Source organism: Arvicanthis niloticus, unplaced genomic scaffold (assembly GCF_011762505.2).
Source record: "Arvicanthis niloticus isolate mArvNil1 unplaced genomic scaffold, mArvNil1.pat.X pat_scaffold_676_arrow_ctg1, whole genome shotgun sequence".
Taxonomy (NCBI): Eukaryota; Metazoa; Chordata; class Mammalia; order Rodentia; family Muridae; genus Arvicanthis; species Arvicanthis niloticus.
Genome location: NW_023046289.1, coordinates 37,678 through 57,690, shown reverse-complemented (window position 1 = coordinate 57,690; position 20,013 = coordinate 37,678). Strand labels below are relative to the sequence as shown.

General features: G+C 42.3%; 1 pseudogene across 1 annotated transcript in view; it reads left to right on the top strand.

Moving 5' to 3' along the window:
* Nucleotides 1-3,789: 3,789 nt before the first annotated feature.
* The window catches only part of LOC117702305 (microtubule-associated protein RP/EB family member 2-like), a 41,991-nt pseudogene continuing 25,767 nt past the window's right edge, over nucleotides 3,790-20,013 (top strand). The window contains exons 1-3 of the transcript XR_013070373.1: nucleotides 3,790-3,882; nucleotides 3,963-4,143; nucleotides 8,261-8,474. The product of XR_013070373.1 is annotated as a microtubule-associated protein RP/EB family member 2-like (transcript). The remainder of the gene's footprint in view (nucleotides 3,883-3,962; nucleotides 4,144-8,260; nucleotides 8,475-20,013) is intronic.

Here is a 20,013-nt window from a genome sequence, read left to right as displayed (position 1 = left end):
GACAGTCCCTGGCGGTCCAGAAGCACTTTGGAAGATGTTCAGCGCCATTACTAATTAGTGAAATCCACCTGAGGCACCAGCCGCACACATTAGGACCTCGAGGATCAAACAGCAGACAGTAGTCAGTGTGAAGTTGAAGTCTACGTCCAGGGCTGGTGGGGAAGTAAGATGGTGTGCCTGCCTTGGAAAACAGATGGGCAAGTCTTCAGCATGTTTATCACAAACACACCACATGACTCAGCAGAGACTCTACCTTACAGCCAATGAAAACATATGCCACTCAAGAACTTACAAATGTTAGTAGCAGCTTTACTCAGTAGTCCCCAAATGGCCCAGATGCCCACTAACTGATGGATAGATGCATAAAATGTGATGCACTTGTATAGTGAAACATCATCCATAAAAAGGATTTGAGGCCTAATGAACCTTGAAAGGTTTTTTCTGAGGAAAAGAACCAAGCTCAATGGTCACAAAGCATGATTCCCTTTAAGTGAAATCTGGGGAAAAGGCAGACCCTAGGAAGTTAGAGTACCACTTGCCAGTGCTCATGAGGAAGGAAAACAGAGATAGCAACTGAGAAGTCTATGTGTGGTGTCAAAACTCTGGAATTAGCGACCTGGTCTTGGATTTACAGTCCTGCGAATATATTGAAACCCACTGACTAAATTGCACATTTTAAAAGGTTGAATATATAAATTATATTGAATGTCTTTAAAAGACAGTTTCCTTTATGCCTTTTAAATTCAAAACTACAGTGGAAAGAATAAATGAATGATTAATTTTTTTTAATTTTTGAAGAGAGGAAACTGCTGCTCATTTTGCTCATTTCGTTTGTTTTGTGAAGTTTTGTTTTGTTTTGTGTTTTTCGAGACAGGGTTTCTCTGTGTAACCCTGCTGTCCTGGAACTCGTTCTGTAGACCAGACTGATCTTGAACTCAGAGATCCACCTGCCTCCCAAGATTAGGGTGCTAGGATTAAGGATGAGCACCACCACCACCCAGTGAGAGAGGCGAAGTTGTAAAACACAAGACCTATTAATACAGAGCACAGTTTACATAACAAAGTAAGAATAGGACTATCATGGGGACACACTTAAACTACACAATTTACAGTCTAAAATTACACCTTTAAAAATATGATAGTTGAGTGTGAAATATAAATATACAAACAACATAGACATACTAAAGGCATTCACTTGTATTTCATTTTTAATTTTACCACAAAGTATTTTGATATTTATAGCAATAATATTAATAATAGCAATATGACTTTTCTAGTTGTACATACAGATTGCTTGTATGTTACATGTCATGACAAAGAAAAATGACTTCTATAGATGAAAGGAAAAAAAGAGTCCCCAGCACATGCATTAGGAAAGTAACCATAGTAAAGGCAGAGTTCTTCATCATCAGGGACAGGTGTAGAATGACCCATCAGAGGTGGTGTCAAGACCTGGCTGACATCAGTTGGCAGTTTGAACAAGCATTACAGAAAGAATCTTGGCACGCTTATAGGGAAAAGAATTTCTAGGGAAGACATTGGGTGGCTCAGCTCCTTGGAAAGCCGAGGTGACAGCTGAAGGAACCTCCTTGTGCCTGGGGAAGAGGGTAGTGGCACTGAGATACTCCCTTGGCACTGAGATACTCCCTTCTGCACTTCACAATTGCTCTAGGCATACTGCTACCACAGGATAAACCCCCTGTCTCTGCATTTCTCTCACTCCCACCATTTAATGGGGGCAGAAATGTGCACAGCAGAACCCAGGTCTTGGGCCTTCAATGTGTTAATGTGAAGGCAGGAAAAGGAGGCTCACCTACATTCTACTTCTTGGGTATGAGGCAGGGCCCTGTAGCATCTCCCCAGTAAGAAGGTGCCCGAATGCAGAGGAGTCAAAAAAAAAAAAAAAAAGACAGATTCCCGCTAACATTTGGAATGACTAGAATTAGAACCATACTTTCTATCACAAACCAAAAATAAATTCCACATGGATCCAGAATTTGAATGTAAAACTGGAGATCATAAAAGCACTTACAGAAACTATGCATGAATATTTATGGGATGTTGGTTGAGGGAAGTTGCTAAGCATGATGTAAATACAAGAATGCCATTAAAACGTTTGATCGAGAATATCGAGTGACCCAGAAAATGGCCCCTGGGTGTGTGGTAGAGGTGCTTGCATAGCCCTTACAGACCTTGGGTTTGATTCCGAGCACCACAGAAATGAAAGTGTATGTAAAAATAGATATGATTGCATTTTAAAATCACATTTTAGTAAAAATAAATAAATGTATAACCCTACCTCCAAAAAAATCAGAATGGCCTGTGTCTCAGTATAAGCACGGGTTTGTTACTGCGTGATGATGGTTATTAGAGATGGGTGACAGGGTTTTCTAACTTTCCTCACTGTACTGATCCCCTCTCACCCTCTAATTATTGCTCATTTTTAAATGTGGAAAGGATTCGGATGGTTGGATGAACATATGTAGTGTCTGGGTCTCCAGAGGCAAATTTAATGCTAACCTCCAGCAAAATGAGGATAACTTTACAGACCTGGGTCAGTCAGTGCTTCCCACGCCCACCTGCGTGCTTACACCGCAGGGTTGGGCTGTGCTCCACCTGGTGGTGCTTTTAAAAGGAGGATTAGCTAATTGAAACCCCTCTCTCACAAGCCTGATGTTGCCTCTTACCTCCCAGCACGGTGCTTCCGGTTTGGATTGGCTATGCCTTCCTTGTCTTGTTGTTAAGAGAAGCCATCTGCTTCAGAAGAAATGTTTAATTCGTGGCGTTGGCATCGAAGGGAAAGCCAGATGCCTCTGTTTCATTTCTTCATTGCATTACCTGCAAAGAACAAGCCGCCCCAGCATCTCTGGTTCCACAACCTTTAGATTTCTAATGTTTTGTTTCTTCTTCTCTGGAACTCCATCTCAGCTGAGGATTTGCTATAAGACACAGGTGGTGCCCTAGCCAAAAGGGAAGACAAAGCCTCCAGAAGGCCTTGATGGTATAAATATGAGGGAGGCCCTTCATGGTCCAGAAAAACTAATCAATAGTATGTCAGAGAAATAGAGCAAGCTACCTGTAGACGACAGAGGAAAATGTTTAAGTGCCGTACCACTTGATCCCACTCTTGGCACACAATTGTTCTTCCTATGAGATGGGGGACTCGTGACAGTTCCTTCTGTTAAGTGTCCTTAGTCTTCACCATTCAGATAAGAGCCAAGTAAATGCAGTCTTGCCGGGGCTTTTTCTAGCTGAGATTGGCACATTTTAATAGTTCTTCCTTCATGTTTAAAAGTAAAAACCTTCTTGCTAAACAGCCTGTCTCCTTGGGGGTCCCATTGAACATTTCTACACATTTCCTCTCAGTTGTAAACAGCATGACTCTGAACATCTGTATTTTCAGGAGATCCCTGGCTTCATCCTATCTGCTCATGAGGGAAGCCTGTTGCTCTTGGGCAGGAATGGGCTTGGCATGCAGCTACGTCTGCTATTAGCAGACTTAGTGATACAGTTTCCAGCCAAGTTACTTTGCAAGATGACCATAAAAACAGCATAAGCACATGTACTTGGGCCACACATCCTCTAAGAGCCTGTGTACCACTCTCACAGTTACATGTTCTGTGCTTTTTCTTCTTAAGTTGGCTTTGATGGCAGGGAGCAGAACACTAGCTAGATAGAAGAGCAAGGATGTGTCCCTTTCCTCTGACAGACATAGCAGGAAATGGTTCTTATCACAGCTGTTTTGGCATCCGTGGAGGAGTCCACATGTTGGTCATGGGAACTGAAGACATGGCAGCTGACAAAGAAGTGACCGGTGCTGTACTGTTGAGACATGGTTCCTTCCCTCTGGTACCCAACCCCTGCTGTTCAGAGGGTGTAATGGTAAAGGGGGCATGTGTGCAGGAGTCTGTGCTCTGTATCACGGTGCCTGTGCTCATGACTGCCATCACATCTGAGTACAGTCAGACTTACCAGTTCCTCATTGCTTCTTTCTAGGAGCGGCCTATTGCCAGTTCATGGACATGCTCTTCCCAGGCTGTATTAGTTTGAAGAAAGTAAAATTCCAAGCCAAAGTTGGAGCATGAGTATATTCACAACTTTAAACTTCTCCAAGCGTCCTTTAAACGGATGAATGTTGATAAGGTAAGAGGTTTGTTAGTATTTTGTTATTTTTGAATTGTGTGTATGTGCCTTCATATGTGGGTCTGTATGTGTAAGTGGCAGTGCCTGCAAAGCCCTTAAGAGGGCGTGGGATTCCCAGGAGTCAAGAATTACACGTGACTGAGAGCCATCCAATGTGGGCGCTGGGAAACTGACTCCAGCCCTCTGAAAGAGCACTACAGATACCTCAGCCATCTATCCAGCACCTTAAATACGTTTTAGTCAAAATGAACAACATCCATGAGGGATATACTTAGATAACTCCCCTTGGAGGGTGGCTGCACATATATAAACAACAGCTCTGAGTTTTTATGTGCATGTGAGGTTTTTGTTTTAAGAAATCCTTAATCCTGCAGCCATTAGACAAAACCTCTTAGCAGGAGTCCTAAATGTTATAGCCTGTTAGCTTCTCAGTGTTGCAAATAAGAAGCTTTTATGTTTACCAGATGCCTCTGGAGTTCTTTTGGGTATTTTGTTCCTTTGGAAAAAACAACTTGTTAACAGGGGGACCCATTGTGGATATGAGTCTCGTTCCCAAGACTGAAGCAAGTAATTTACATTTTCTAATCATCTAAAGGGGCTCCTCTGTAGAAGAGGACTGGGACCCTCCTTCCTTGTGGTTAAGGTACCGAAGAGATGCAGACAACAGTGGCCAATATAGTGTGTCCCTTAGGACCCCAGCCTTCGTGAATGTTGCTTTTCTCCTTCAGATTATAATTTTGCCCTAGAGTAACACAGATGGAAATCTTTTGTTCCCAACTTCTATGGGGCTAAGAACCACTGGTCTCTCCAGGAGTGCTGGCTGCTATCCAGATGTTCACTTAATAATATGTGTTTCATTATTTAGGGTTTCTCTCTCGTAATGTGTATGACTGACTGTATCTCTTATAATGAATTAGCATAACAAGGCATGAGTTGTAAACAAGGGGAAAGAGAGAAACCAGCAGAGAAGAAACATAACTCTTTGAAAAACACATAGTAATAAAAGGAATAAATAGGCTACAAGATAAAAAAAAAAAGATAGTAGGTTATAAGAGATGAAGGCTAGAGGAAAGATTAATAATTCAATTCAATTCACTGCTTCCCTAAGTAAGAAGCATTCTTACCAGAATGTTGAGAAAATCTGGCTGCTTCTTCTCAGAGTTTGTATTATATATTTTATGCTCTCAGCCAGCCAGAGTAGTTCCCAGCTGCTCTTAAGTCTGAGGCAGGAGGATTGCTCAGGCCTTAGAGTTTGAGAACATCCTGGACAATACATGCAAGACCACTATTTCAAATCAAAAGAAAAGAAACAGAAAATATGTTTCTCTGAAAAATCTTAACTTTTTATTCCTTTCCGCCCTTGCCTAATTTCCAGATAGCCCTTTTCCCAGCACCCCCAGCTGTGTGGGCTCTCCTTACGTTCCTTCAGGAAACACCTTTTTCTTTCCCTTTTAAAACTACTCTTGTACATTTGAAAGGAGAAACACCAGTCTATAGGTTTCTGGCTGGAACTTGCTGTAAATCAGAGGGCTTTGTTTGTCTTTCTATTAGTGGACACTCAGGGAACAGAAGAGCTAAGAATGTTGAAAAACAAGTTTGCAGTGGAAGGAGACTGTCCTCCCAGCCCGTCAGCCCCACCAGCAAGGATGCTGGCACAGGACTGTCAAATCCCTAGAGAGACACAGTATCATGTACCTGTCATGTCTGCCAGAGGGATTCGTTGATGTTTATTTCCTCAAACCAGGAATAGAAAATTAAGCCGAGAGCATGAGCCACTGCATTCCACCATCATGTAACGCTCCCACACACAGGCAGCAGATTGCTTCCGTGTTCATGATGGACATTGTGCTACAAGTCACTTACCAGTCAGTCTCGTCAAAAGCAAACAGACATCAACTGTAATGAAATCCACAGGGAAGTCAGGGGAAGTGTGAATGGACCAGGAATCCTTCCAGCGAGAGTTCAAGAGAAGCAAGAGGCGGGACACAGCAGCACCAGGACCAGGTGCAACTTGATGAAAATGTCCCTTCCAGAAACTTCTTTATCTTGTTCCACACCTCTGTTGGTTTCTATTGCAGCTGCATTTAAACAAATATTTTTGGAAAATATATTATTGATGACTTAGCTGACCATGTAATATAGCCTGGGTGTTTCCCTTGATTTTTTTTTCCAAGTTATAGTTGATTCTGGTTTTTTTTTTTTCTTTTCAGTTCCTTTCTTTTACCTTCAAGATTATAATATAAGTCTATCATTTCTGCTTCCCTTTTTTCAAACCCTCCCATCTGCACCCCTCCTTGTTTTCTTTCAAATTTATGGCCTCTATTTTTCATTAATTGTTGTTCATGGTACCAGAAAGTACCATGGTCAGCTTCCAGAGGAGAGAAAGGAGCACCAGCACAGCATGCTATCCCTAAGACTATAGAGTGGCACCGTACTTGGAGGTAACCAACAGCTCTCTACTTAAGACCCTCTCTACAATAGGAAAATCATACCTGGTACAGAAAACCTAGCTAACTACCCAGAGCTAGTAAACTCGTGGATCAGGGAGGGGATCCCACAGACTGTTTTCCATTCTCTTTTAAAGTGGCCCTATTGGCATTTATGACCATCAGTGGCATATGGTTTCCAAGGTGGCAAGGACTTGCTGCAGGGTTAGTGTCTTCCGTTTCCATTCATGCTGTCCTGTGAAGCTTTGCATTCCTGGTGCACTGGGCTTCTGTCAGAATCACACACATGCACATTTGCATCCTGAGACACAACTTAGTTCATCACTCTCTGTACCACAGTCTGGCGGTAGCGTATGCCTGCAGTCCACTTGAGAAAGTACAGCAAGATTATGAGTGTGAGAGGCAAACTGAGGTACATAGTAAGGTCCCATCCCCAAAAAAGCCAACAAACAAAACCAGAAAACAACAAACCACAATAGAGGGACTTATCTCATGTATAGGATATGTATAGTGATTCAATCTCCTTACAAAATACCAGGTCTGAGATGTTACACTGTTTCCAAGTTGAAGTGTGTTCCTATTTCTTGGCCCAGTTATATTGAGATAAACTCTTATAAGGAATATAGCTATCAGATAGGGCACACGAACCAGGGGCAGCTCAGTAGAAACAGATACTTTGCTAATGGGATACATGGGACAGAGCTCATTAAAATACAGACAAGCATCCCAACACACAGTAGAGGACCCATGAATGAGCAACCCAGGAGCACAGCTAGGGCCTCGCGGGAGTGCAGAGGACAGAGAGGAGGGTCATTAAGAGGGTCAATGGGCGCATACAAAGAAGGCACATGACATGCACATCAGCTTCACAGACAGGAAGCTCAGCTTCTCAGAGTAAGCTTTCCACTACAACCCAGAACCAGCCAGGATTCCCGATAACTCCCACAGGAACCTCTGGAATTTCAGCAAAGGATATAAGAGGAACTTGGTTACTGAGCTGTGATTCAGTGGGTCGCTATTTCTTTTATTAAAGGAACTGCAATGGTGCCATGCTTCCCACATTGAAGAGTTACTGGATTTTACCTCCTCTGTCACTGGCTGACTATTGTACAGGAACTATGAGACAGGTCACCCCATCTTGACAGCTAACGATAGTCCTTTTTCAGTTGTTCAGGAATATTCAGTTTCACAGGATAATCCACTCTGGGGCTTTTTGGTTGTTGGTGGTTGTGGTGGGTTTTGGTTGGTTGGTTGTTGTTGCTGTTGTTGTTGTTATTTTGCTTTTACCGAGTCTTTAAATAGTTAAAAGTTGTGTTAATTGTAGAATACTACTGAGAAGCCAGGGAAACAATCAGTGGTCAATAATTGCAGGCAGTGGGGCTGGAGAAATACTCAGTGGTTAGGAGCATCTGCCACTCTCACAGAGGACTCTGGTTCAGTTCCAAGCCCCACTATCTGATGGCTACAGAGAATCTGATCCAGTGACCTCTTCTGGCCTCAGCAGGCACTACACACACATGGTGCACATACATGCACATAAATCAAAATAAATAAAACTTTTAAATTCGTGCTTACAAAAGAATGGCAAGCAAGCATTTCTTAGGATACAAACACATAAAACTTCAAGCTAGTCTGAGGTCTGTGACTCATGTGGTGACCTGACGTTGCAGGTAATCCCAGTGGAGAAGCTGGTGAAGGGGCGTTTCCAAGACAACCTGGATTTTATTCAGTGGTTTAAGAAATTCTATGATGCTAACTATGATGGGAAGGAGTATGATCCTGTCGAAGCCCGACAAGGGCAAGATGCAATTCCTCCCCCTGACCCTGGTGAACAGATCTTCAACCTGCCCAAGAAGTCTCACCATGCAAACTCCCCCACAGCAGGTATGTCACGAGGACATCTGTCCTTCTTCTCATAGGAAATGGCTCCAACTCTACAGTGTTTCGGTCTGTGCTTGTGATTGACAGTACTTTCGTGCCTTTGGATGGTTTTCAGTATTGTCTGTTGACCATGCTGATATTTCTATGATCCATTTGTCGTGTGAGTCTAATCTTGATTTCAGATACTAAAAAGGCACAGCCATACATGCTCTATCTCTGTAGCTGCCTATTAACCTAATACCCTGAGGATAGATATTCTCTCTCTCTCTCTCTCTCTCTCTCTCTCTCTCTCTCTTAATTTTCCTGAAACTTTTTGAGTAGTTTTGATTTAGATCAAAGTATTTTAGTGCTTAATTGCTGGCAAAACAGATTATAATATGACTTGACACAGTGCTAAGTGTGGGTCATTTTATAGAGATGTTTGAAGGAAATCAGTGAGGGGTTTGCATGTTACTGCAGACACTTGATTTGTCGTGAGTCCTTGTCCTCAAAATTGAAATTATTGAGGATACATACCTAGAACTTTTAGGAATATTTTAAGTTTTGTGGGAAAAAAAAACCCTCTAAAATATCCTAGAAATATCCTTGCCATAAACAACCAACTTTACCAGACAACGTATGTTATTGTGAAGTGAGGTCATTGTTATACACATATACACACTGGTTATGTATTAAACCATTAACAGTGAAACACTCCAAACTTTCTTTCCATCACAAATGCAGAGCCCACTGTTCAGACCTATTACAATACAGACCTCTTTAAAGTTTTGCCCATCCTATAGTCAGTGTGGATTAGCTATGGTTAATAATAGACACAGGTAGCTTTACTATCATACGTTAGCTTCATACTTAGAAACCTTTTCCCTATTTTTTTTCTATCTATCTGATTTTATAGCTATATCCCAGGTAGTCTGTATGCCTTGGGAATCTGACATCTTCAAAAGATTTTAGACATAATTTGTTTTAAAAAAATATATTGTTAGAGGTAACAAGATCAGTGTGTATACTTGCCCAGTCTGTTAGATGAGGTCTTCTTCATATGGAAGGAAAAGAAAAAGAATACATATGTCTACGAGATATTTGGGGAGTAACTGGATTGGGCTGTGGTAATGGACGGATCCTGGAGTGAGCAAGCGAGCTGCCAAGCGTGACTTCCTGGCTTGTCTCCCACACTTGGAAGGATGAGGTTATCGTTTAGTAAGTGCTGAAAGAGCTCAAGCTGAGAAGACACAGTATTTATTTTAACATACTGAGTTTCAGGTTTCTTTGCAGCATCCAAAAGATGATCTGAATAACCATTGTGTGTGTGTGTGTGTGTGTGTGTGTGTGTGTGTGCGCGTGCACACACGCGTGCACCCATGCACACAAGCAGGAGCCACACATTTGTGAGTGTTGCTTAAGCGAAGCTAGAAGTGAATACAGAATGATAAGGGGAGGGCGTCTTCAGGAATTCCTAACAATTACCGAGTAAAGGAGACGAAACTTCCCTGGAATTCGGAGAAGATGCCAAAATGAAGAAGCTAAGGAGTGGCTTTCAGGGAAGCAGAGGAAGGAGACAGAGTGACCTATGGCTTCTAACTCCGCTGAGGAGTCAGTAAAGCGAGGCCTGGAGAGGTTCGGTGGATCGCTCAGGATCGCTCATCAGAAGAGGCTTGGGTTGGGGAGTGAGTTGGACATCAGTATTCAAGTCCAGGTTTGCAATGAGTGAGCCATGGCACTGAAGAGAACTGAGCTCTGATCTTTGGGAGTGAAGGGAAGAAGCTTTTTTAAAAGGATGAACATAGGCAAGGAAGTCAAGAGAATTCAAGTCATTAGTAGTGTGTGGAATGGACAGACCTAGACTATTCTTTCTTCCACAATCATACTGTGACCTTAATTCTTTGGCCTCAGCTCCAGCACTTGCCTTCCAAGCAGAACTGCAGTCTGTTGCCTTGTCCCCATTTTCCAAGAATTCCCTCATCTGTGTCTCACAGAGCAAACAGTGGGAAGTTTCTAGAAAGAGGGTCATGAATATTAATTGCAGAAATACAATGTACAGTAACACCTGAAAATAGTGTAGAGAGCTGATTCCTGTGGCGTGATTAATAATAGTTCAGAAAATCAGTGCCCTGAGACTCTGGGCCCTGGGGTCTGCATGGCAGCCTCTGAACAAGGCCAGGAGGGGTGTGGAGCACAAGCAAAGGGAGAGGCTGGATGAAGAAAAGCCATGAGGAGATTGGGAAACAAAATGTCATGCAGGTCCAGCTGGACACCTGTTTCACTCAGTATCCTTAGTAGAGCCGGAGTTGACTGTGTCCTCCCTGGGGCTGGGATTGAGAGGCCTGTGAAGTGAGCAGAACTTGGGCCAGAACCCAGGCAGGCTGATTTTCCCTCTTACCCCCGCCTCTGTGGCTGTTACTGGTGGACAGGTTGACTTTGAAACCAACTGCATTTTTTCTTTAATTCTAATAATAAACCTCAGAATATTTTTCTTCCACAATTGTAACTCTTCCTTATCTTTCTTTTTTTTAACCTTCTAACACTTCTGCTCTTTCACCCAGAAATAGACCACACTGCCAGCCCTCTCACAGAAGCCACAGAGGAGCTTGTCCTTTTTGATGAAATGCCATGAACCTGAGAAAGAAGTCTGTGTTTTCCAGAACTCGCCTTCTCGGGTGACAAAACACGGAAACATTGAAATCAACAGTTGATAAATTTGATTTTTTTTTTTAATGTCCCAGAAGGCAGTAGTTTCTGTTACTACTCCGGTACCTTGATGGTGTTTACTTGGTTGCTCTTACTCAGGGAAGAATGGTATTTTCAGGAATGCAAATTAATCATCACCCTTTAATCAAGTGTGTCCTGAATATTAGACATTATGGGTCAGTAAAACTTTACTGGAGAAAAATTACCACAAGACAGACATCACATGCGGGACACAGTTTTTAAGGACCACAGTTGGAGAAAGGCCCCTAGAAGTGCACAAGGCCCTGACTTTTCTCCAAGTCCTACATTCAGACAGTGGGTGGGAACAAGGCCAAGAAAATGTAAGTCAAAATGTTTCCCGAAAGTCAGGTGCTTAAACCTGTGAGTAGAAGAATCCTTGTGCTTTAGTCAAGGTTTCTAGGGACTTTTTCAGAATCTGTTCCTCTTTGACTGAGACATGTATATTGTAGGAAATGAGACTACAATATTGAAAGCATCATCCTATTACAGAGACAAGGATATCTGTTTCCAGCACGTGATCTATTGCAGGATATGTAGGTACCAAAGCACAGGCAGCAGTGAAAGATTTAAGAGTCTTAAGTTGGAAAGTTTATCAGAGTCTGCTAGTCTGGCCTTGTGTTTCAGATCCAGCTGTGCACGGGTCCCACATGTGTGAGTTTGAATGTGATATAGTAGGTCTCAGGGTTCTCTCAGAATTCTCTATTCAGAACACTGACCCTAATCTGTATAATGAGGTCTTGATGTATATGGTATGAGTTGTCCTTCACCCAGGACCACAAATGCTACCCCCATCCTTTTTCCAACTATATAATCCATTACATGTTTCCATGGATACAGACAATCAAAAAGAGATCAAGGTTTCAATATGAAAACAGAATGATAACTAGATTTTACTGATTTAGAACCAGATTTTTGATTATTTGTCTCCATGGAAACATGTAATGGCTTGTCTGGTTGGAAACAGGATGGGAGGGTAGCAGTTTGGAATACTTGGTTAATTTTGCACTGATGAATCTCTACTCAGAGATATGCCTTGGACTGATTTAACTCGCATGCCTGGCTGCTTCAAAGCATCTTGCATGAGTGACAAAGGGACCAGATTAGAGTGGGAAAGTGATGTGGAATGTAATGTCCATCTAATAATAATAGAGAGGACCCTGTCTGTGCTAACAAGGAAGGGAATCCTGATTCTGCAGCATCTGTGCTGTGTGGAACAGAGAAGGTTTCCTGTATAAAGCCGATGTAATCCACACATTTGGTGCATTCTTTTTGAGAGCATGCTAGATTTCTCTGTCATTTCAATGCAGATGAAAGCTTTTCTCCTGTGGCCTCAAAGAAGCATAAAGTATCTTGATATCTGTGTGTGGGTGGACAGCTCACCTCCGCTATAATCAACTTCAGTATAAACAGGTCTCATATCAGAGTGAATAGCTGCAGAGTAGCATCAATTCCAACTGAATTCTGAGGAATTGTGTTGTCACAGTTTTTAACTTGCCACCTGCAGCCGTGCGTTTAAATGCACATGTCACAATGATAGCTGTCTGTTAGGTGTCTGCACCCTCGTGAATCGTGACGTTTATAAGTGTAGTTGCCCTGATCCGACCTGCAATTCCATAGCTGTCTGGAGAGATAGGCTTTATGTGTGAAGACTTACAAAACTTAAAAGGAAATTCAGCATTATGGTTTCCATAGCAACAGCAGCTCAGACACACTGTAGATTCACATACGCTAATGTATTTAAATCAGACTCCCAAATATAAATATAGTTAGATAGATTCAGAGTTGCTATGGGGATTGAGCTTTCTCTCTCCCTTCGGGACCAGTGCATCAGCCTTAAAATCAGGTTAGGGAGAAATGCTAGTGGATCCAAAACAGACTGTACCAAGGCAGTGTCACTGGGTGTCTAAATAATCTTCACTGAATCCCTAAATGTAGATTTTAGTAAATCCTAATAGTGTTTTTAAAACACTATTGAATATTGGATATCCCCATTCAGTTGCTCCAAGCTGTTGTCTCGGTTTCCAATGTGACTGTGTTTCTCCAGCTGTTTGCTGAGCAGCATACAAGCATTGCTTGAACATCTAAAATCTAGATAGGCATTGTCTCTCACCATCTTTAGGGAAAGAAAAGTTTACGTACTTCTTTATGTTTTTAGTTAGTTTTTTTTTTTTTTTCTTAAGAAACATAGTGCCAAGTGTGGTGATGCACGCCTTTAATCCCAGCACTCAGGAGGCAGAGGCAAGCAGATCTCTGTGAATTTGAGGCCAGCAGACTCTACAGACTGAGCTCCAGGACAGCTGGAGATACAACAGAGATACAATAATCACAGTGGGGGTTTTGTTGTTGTTTTGAGGTTTTTGCCGCATTCTGGTTTTAGTTTTACAGTTCAGAATGTGCCCCCTTTAAAGTACCACATGTATTTGAAAAGAATATTATTCTTCATTTGAGAAGTGCTTTGTAAATATGTAAAACAAGGAGTTTGACAGTATGTTTCAGATTCTCCCTAGTTTGATGGGAGGAACTTGTCTATCCCAAATAACTGTTGCAGAAATAATTTTTAGTCTTTCTAAATTGGTTGTGAAATTGTCTGCGCCTCTCTTTAATTACTTCTGGCTTTGATTTCTGTTGTTGAGGAGTCTTTTACTAGTGCATATATATTTATGATTAAGTCATCCTATCAAATTGAACTTAGGATTTTTGAAACTACTCTTTGTCTTAAGAATAATGATAAAGACAGTGTAGTCACTACTGCTTTTTTATATTTATGGTTTGAATGATTTTTAATGATGTAAATATCCTTATTTATTAAATACCCACCTATCTGTGTCTTTATAGGTAAAGTGTGCCTTTAACCAGCATATAATTGGGCCCTGTCTTTTAAGTCACTTTGGTAATCTCTGCCTTTTTAGAGTGATTGATTAGCCCATTCATATTTAGTGTAACTAGTGGTTTTTCTTCACTTAAATCTACCAAATTATTATTGATTTACTGTTTGTTTCTCTCTTACTAAAAAGTTTAGTTTTTATATTTTACCATATTCAGTTTCTTCATTTCTGAACATTTGAGGTCCATACATATTCTTTAAACTGAAGAACTGTTGATATTTCTTATAGTGACATGCTAAGCAGTAAAACACTGTTTAGCTTTCCTTTCTCTATAAAGGTCTTTTATTGTGTATTCATTCTTAGTGTTTGCACTGATGAAGCACTTCAGTACTTCTAGTTATTTAAAGATGCTGTGGCCTCTATATATGTGTATATGACTTGGACAGCCTTTCCCCAAGCTTTTCTCCTTAACTTTGGCTTTCTGTTTTAACTGTGATGCCTGACCTTTCCTCACTCTCCATGTCAGGAAAGCACCAAAAACATCTTGTCAAATAGCAGTGTTGCACTCAGCCCCTACACCACCACCACCATCACCATTATATTCCATGGCCAGTACATATTAAGACACAGCTATATTGCTAAGCTGCATGTGGTTATCACTGAGCTATGTAAAGGCCTAGAGAAAAATTTAAGGAAATTCTTTGACGGCACAGATAATTAAACTCCTGAAGGGAACCCCCTACTGTCTATTAAGAAAAGTATCAGCAAGTTTCTTCTCATTGGACATCTGTCATATAAGAGATAAGTAAGAGATACCACTAACTATTGGGATACTGTCTTCTCAAAACCTAATCAAGCCTGTATTTTTCTACTGATGTGTTTGAGCTGCTATAGTTACATAAAATAAATTCATCTTATAAACAACAGAAATGTATTTCTTGCAAAGAAGAGGGCCAGCAAGTTCAAAACCAAGGTGCTAGGAGATTCAGTGTCTGATAAGGACCTGTTTCCCACAAATACTGTTCATAGACAGCGCCTTGCACTGTGTCCAGAGATGAGTCAGTGGGTCTCAAGACACACTCTCTTGAGCCTTTTTTCTAAGAATGATGCTTGCATTCCTTTTGTCCTCATGACTTCCTCTCCTCTGGAAGGCCTCACCTCATAAAACTGTCATATTGAGGGGGAGTTTAAATATATCTTGGTGCAGGGATGGGTAACAAGGTTTTACAACGTGGCACCTACCTATAATGGCCACAAAACTGTAGCATAGTATGTGAGTAGAACTCTACCAGATCACACTTTCAGGACATCTATGAGTTTAGAATATCAAACATAAGCAAAGAAGCAGGAAGAATTCAGGAATGTCAGATCGGAGCCTCTGGCAGTGTCTGTCTTTATTATCTGGGTTTGTCTGATTGCTGGGATGGCATTTCAGATAGATGATATGAATTCAGTTTGTGTTTTTTTAGTTATTTGTTTTCTTGAACCAAAGTCACATGCATAGTTTTCTTTAAAACTAGATTTTTGGAAATCCTGGAGAGCAGAAGCCATAAAATGCTGTATATGCATATATTTTGTTGTCCTGTAACTCATAAAATCTCACACACATACCCAAATCAAACTTTTTCATGAGCTTTAAGGATTCTTTAAAATTGAGAAGAAATAGGTCCTATCCATGGGTATCTGTGCAGTGTGCAGTAAGCACCACCTGCTGTAAGCCTTCCTTTCAGGTTAGTGTCCCTCACAACAGCCCTGACAGGCGGCTGTTAGTATCAGCCTCATTTTAGCATTTAGGACTCTGAAACCAGAACTTTAGTAACTTGCCTGTGTGAGACACATGGGATCTGAGGTCCGTTGATGATTCCAGAACCCCTGTTCCTCACTGGACCTCCTCTAGAATTGCACGTGCGCGCGCGCGCGCACACACACACACACACACACACACACACACAGAGTGTATCAGTGAAATATACCAATCACATTGTGAGGTTCAGTGAGGAAGATGAAGGCTGTGGGTATTACTAAGAGATGACCCTCGGAGTGGCATGCTTGCTTTTGATTTCTGCAGCATCCTCCTTTTTTGTCTGTAGTCATGTTGAATGAGGAGACGTGTACTGTATCTTAGCATATTCAGGAATACAGGAAATGTGAAGTCACTTGTTCCTGGGTGTTTATCTCTGATTTCCAGATTTTCCTATCCAAATACATCTCTGAACAAATGGTGTGAGAGATGCCAACGTAATGAATAATAAGCCTCACAAACAAAACTGGCATATTTCCACCCAAAAGGGCTGGTGGTGGGCCCTCCTGCAGCCTCGGGTCCTCTCATAACCAGCATGGGTTGTCCCCACATAGACACTCCCTGTATATGCTAACCATGTCTTCCTCTTCATGGGCTACTCGTAGTCTCTGAATACACACAGTAAAGTGAAATTTTGCTTTTCAGCCAACAGCAGACCTCATCAGTTCTCAGAAGGAAGTGATACCACAGTTGCTCTTGGAGTTACTCCTGTAATTCCACAAGCAGGCTATGACATTGTGCCTGTGAACCTGCTTTTATTATAGGTGTCTTTCTTAGTCATTTAGTATGTTGGACAAAGTAAAAAGCAGGGCTCTGTGTGTGTGTGTGTGTGTGAATATATATTGTATGTATGCAAATGTTTATATGTGCATGTGTGCAAAATATAAATTTGTATTGAAAAATATAAATGTGTATATGTGTGTATGTGAATATACATGTTGCGTGCATACAAGTGTGTATGTGAATATGTATTGTATATATGTGTATATAATGTCTGCACACATGCATGTGTATGAAAATATATTTGTGTGTAAATATATATAGTGTACGTGCATGTATATGTATATAAATATTTATATATGTATATACCTGTGTGTATGTATGTGTGTGTATGTGTATATATATATATATATATATATATATATATATATATATATATATATTAGAGAGAGAGTGTGTGTGTGTGCATGTACATGCGTGCACGTGTACATGTGTGTCACAGCATATAAAGAGGCCAGAGGACAATCTTCAGGAGTTCTCACTTTCCATCTCGTTGAGGCAAGGTCTCTCACTGTTTTTGTGCTGCCGTCCAGGCCAGCTGACAGTGAGCTCCCAGGTTCTTCTCCTGGCATCCCTCTCACTGCAGGAATGAGTGCTGAGCTCGCAGGAGCACATGCTGAACCTGGCTCTTCACATGGCTTATCATGGTCAGGGTCATCAGGCTTCCCCCACTGAGTCAGCATCCCAGCCTGAAAAGGCAGTGTGTAGCACTTTATGCGTTCCCTTTGAAGGAACAACCTGAACTACAAGCCAGTTCTGCCCTTTAGTCACCATTTGCCCACAAGCTGACACAGGAGGCCCATCTGTCTGATGAACTTGAGTTGCTGCGGTTGTCATTTATGTCAAGGAAAAACCAGCAAATTTCAAAGTCTGTCCAGCTGTTTCCAGTGCCTGCAGTGTACCTCACTGTAACTTAGAAAACAACACAGCATCTACATAGCAGCCCAGAAAATGCCAGAACAGCAAACAGTCCCTATTTCTTTGGCTCCTTGCATTTTTGTGTCAGCTTGGCTTGAATCATACTCAGTCATGTGGCCCTAAGGTATTGCTGAGACATTGTAAAGGATTCTGGGAGTACACGGTGATCCCAACAAGACCCATATATTTGGAGGAGTTGCAGTCATGGGAGGAAACTGAGGAACGTGTGCTCACTCCAGGAGAATTTTGAGGAAGCCCACCTGAACTGGCCGTGCCGCCTCTTCAAAGGTTTGCTGGGAAAAGTAAACCTCAGCCAAGACTTAAAGCTGAGTAGAGGTGAGCCAGCCAAGAGGCATGGTCAGGAACATTCCAGACAGAGCAGTGTTAAGGTCACAAGAGAATGTGTTCAGTTCAGTGGTTCAGTGATGTGCATGTTGTTTCATTTGGATGTTTTGCACCATGAAGCTGTAGGGGTAAACAGGTCCCTTGTTACTGCTTTCAGAAATAAGTAAGTATGTTGAAATTGGCACCTTAAAAGAGCAAAGGTGTTGTCTCACAGTGCAGGGCAGCTCCGCTGGCTTCTCTGATCTGGAAGGCACATGCAGCAACCCAATATCCGCTGGGCTAAGATCTCATCAGTGGCTCACCTGGAGAAGGAGTCACATGCTGTCCTTTCTTGGACCTGTGGGGCTGAGTCTCTCTGGGTTCTTTCTGTAGGCCACTCTTGCTTGGTTCCTGGAAGTCACTTGCACCATTCCAATGTGGGCCTTTCCAACAAAATGGTTACTCCTCAGCAACTGCTGCTTCATGAGCAGAAGGGAAGTCTGCCTGGTGTGTGTGCTAGCAAGAGTCCTCAACATAGTGACAGAATGGTGAGCGTGCCTTCCCATCACCTTTGTCAAAGTCTCTTGATCCGCACCACCTCCATGTTCTAGGATGAATGTCCTACAAATGTTGTAAACACCAGCAGACAGAGACCACTGGAATGGATGTCATGTTCAAGACTGTCACAGAGGATTACAGAGCTCATACTTTTATAATGGGGTCTGTTGGGAGCCACTGGAAGGCTAAAGCAGTATTTGCCCTGCCTTATGAGAGCATACACAGAAGGGGCATGCTCACATACAAGCTTACAACCTCACTGCTACCTCTAACTGCGGAGAAGAGAAAGTAGATGGTAGTTGCAGTGTGTGCTATGAAGACTTCAGGGAGGTATAGTCAACACAGCGCAATGATTAGTGGGATACGGGAAGTGAAGGGGAAAGGCAGTGTTGGAACCCGTGGTTGGCTTGGTAGGTGGCTGGTAGAAGCCGCAAACCCTGGTACAGAAGCCATATGCAGTAAGTAAAGGAGACTGGGTAGTTGAAGTGAGCTCTAACTTCCTGAGCTCTGACGCTTTTCTGGGAAGTCCAGACAAGATTGTGTTATTGGAACACAACAGGCTTGCCACCATCAGAAAAGGGACCTTGCATGTCAACGGGCACTCATACTGAAACTGAAAGCAGCACATCTAAAGTAATTACATACGGAGGTACCCCAGAAATGGCCATGTTACTTCATAAGCTTCCTTCTTAAATGAGCACTGCACGCCAGAAGTACAGTGGCGCCCATGATGGTGTTGTCATGGCAACGCCTGTGTGTCTTTCTTCTCTGTGGGCTGGCTCAGTCTGCTGGCTCCATCAGCCACTCCCTTCCCGCTACTGCAGAAAACAGGCAAGGGCCATTGCTATCAATTAGTGTCAGGATAGGATGTGGGAACCATTCACTTCGGTGAAAGAATCCTCATTGTTATTTCTCTGAGGGCAATTGAAAAATACAAATTTAAACCAAGGTGGTGATTGGTTTTACCATGTAATATGTTTGAAAGCCGGATTCATCTTCCACCAAGGTGTGAGAAGCACAGAAAGTCAGCAGTTTATTGCAAAACATACATTCCACATTGAAATAGCTATTTAAAAGTTTCAAAATCCTGAGCCATTTCAAGACATGAAGCACTTTTTTGCATTTTCCCCTCTGTGAGAAATTCTCTGAAACCAAAGTGACTCAAGCAGAGTCTGGAAAATACTGGAGAATCACATGATGCCTAAAAATAAGCACATCATCCCTGGCAGGGACCATGAGCAGGGCAGCAGAGACAGTATGTCAGGGCTCCCACTCGGGCATGCTCCCTGAGCTCAGCCTCTACCCATCCATCCCAGGGGCTGCCTTTGTGCAGGCTGGTCAGCTGGGGGAGGGGTCCTGGGGGTCCTCCGGTACTGCTTGCTCGGCTGTGACAGCCACACCCTCAGCAGTGAGGTGCCTGCCTTTCAGGGAGTCTCTATAGTAGGTTCTCCCAGAGCCATTTATCACATAGTGTAATGACCCCAGAGCAGTGACTGGGCGTGGCTGGCTCCCTGGTCTGCCTCTGCCTGGCTTCCCTGAGGCTCTCCCTTTGGAATCAATAGCACATGGCATCCATCTGAGAATGTTTCCTTTCTTTTTCTCCTGTTAACATTAACATTACACAAAATGT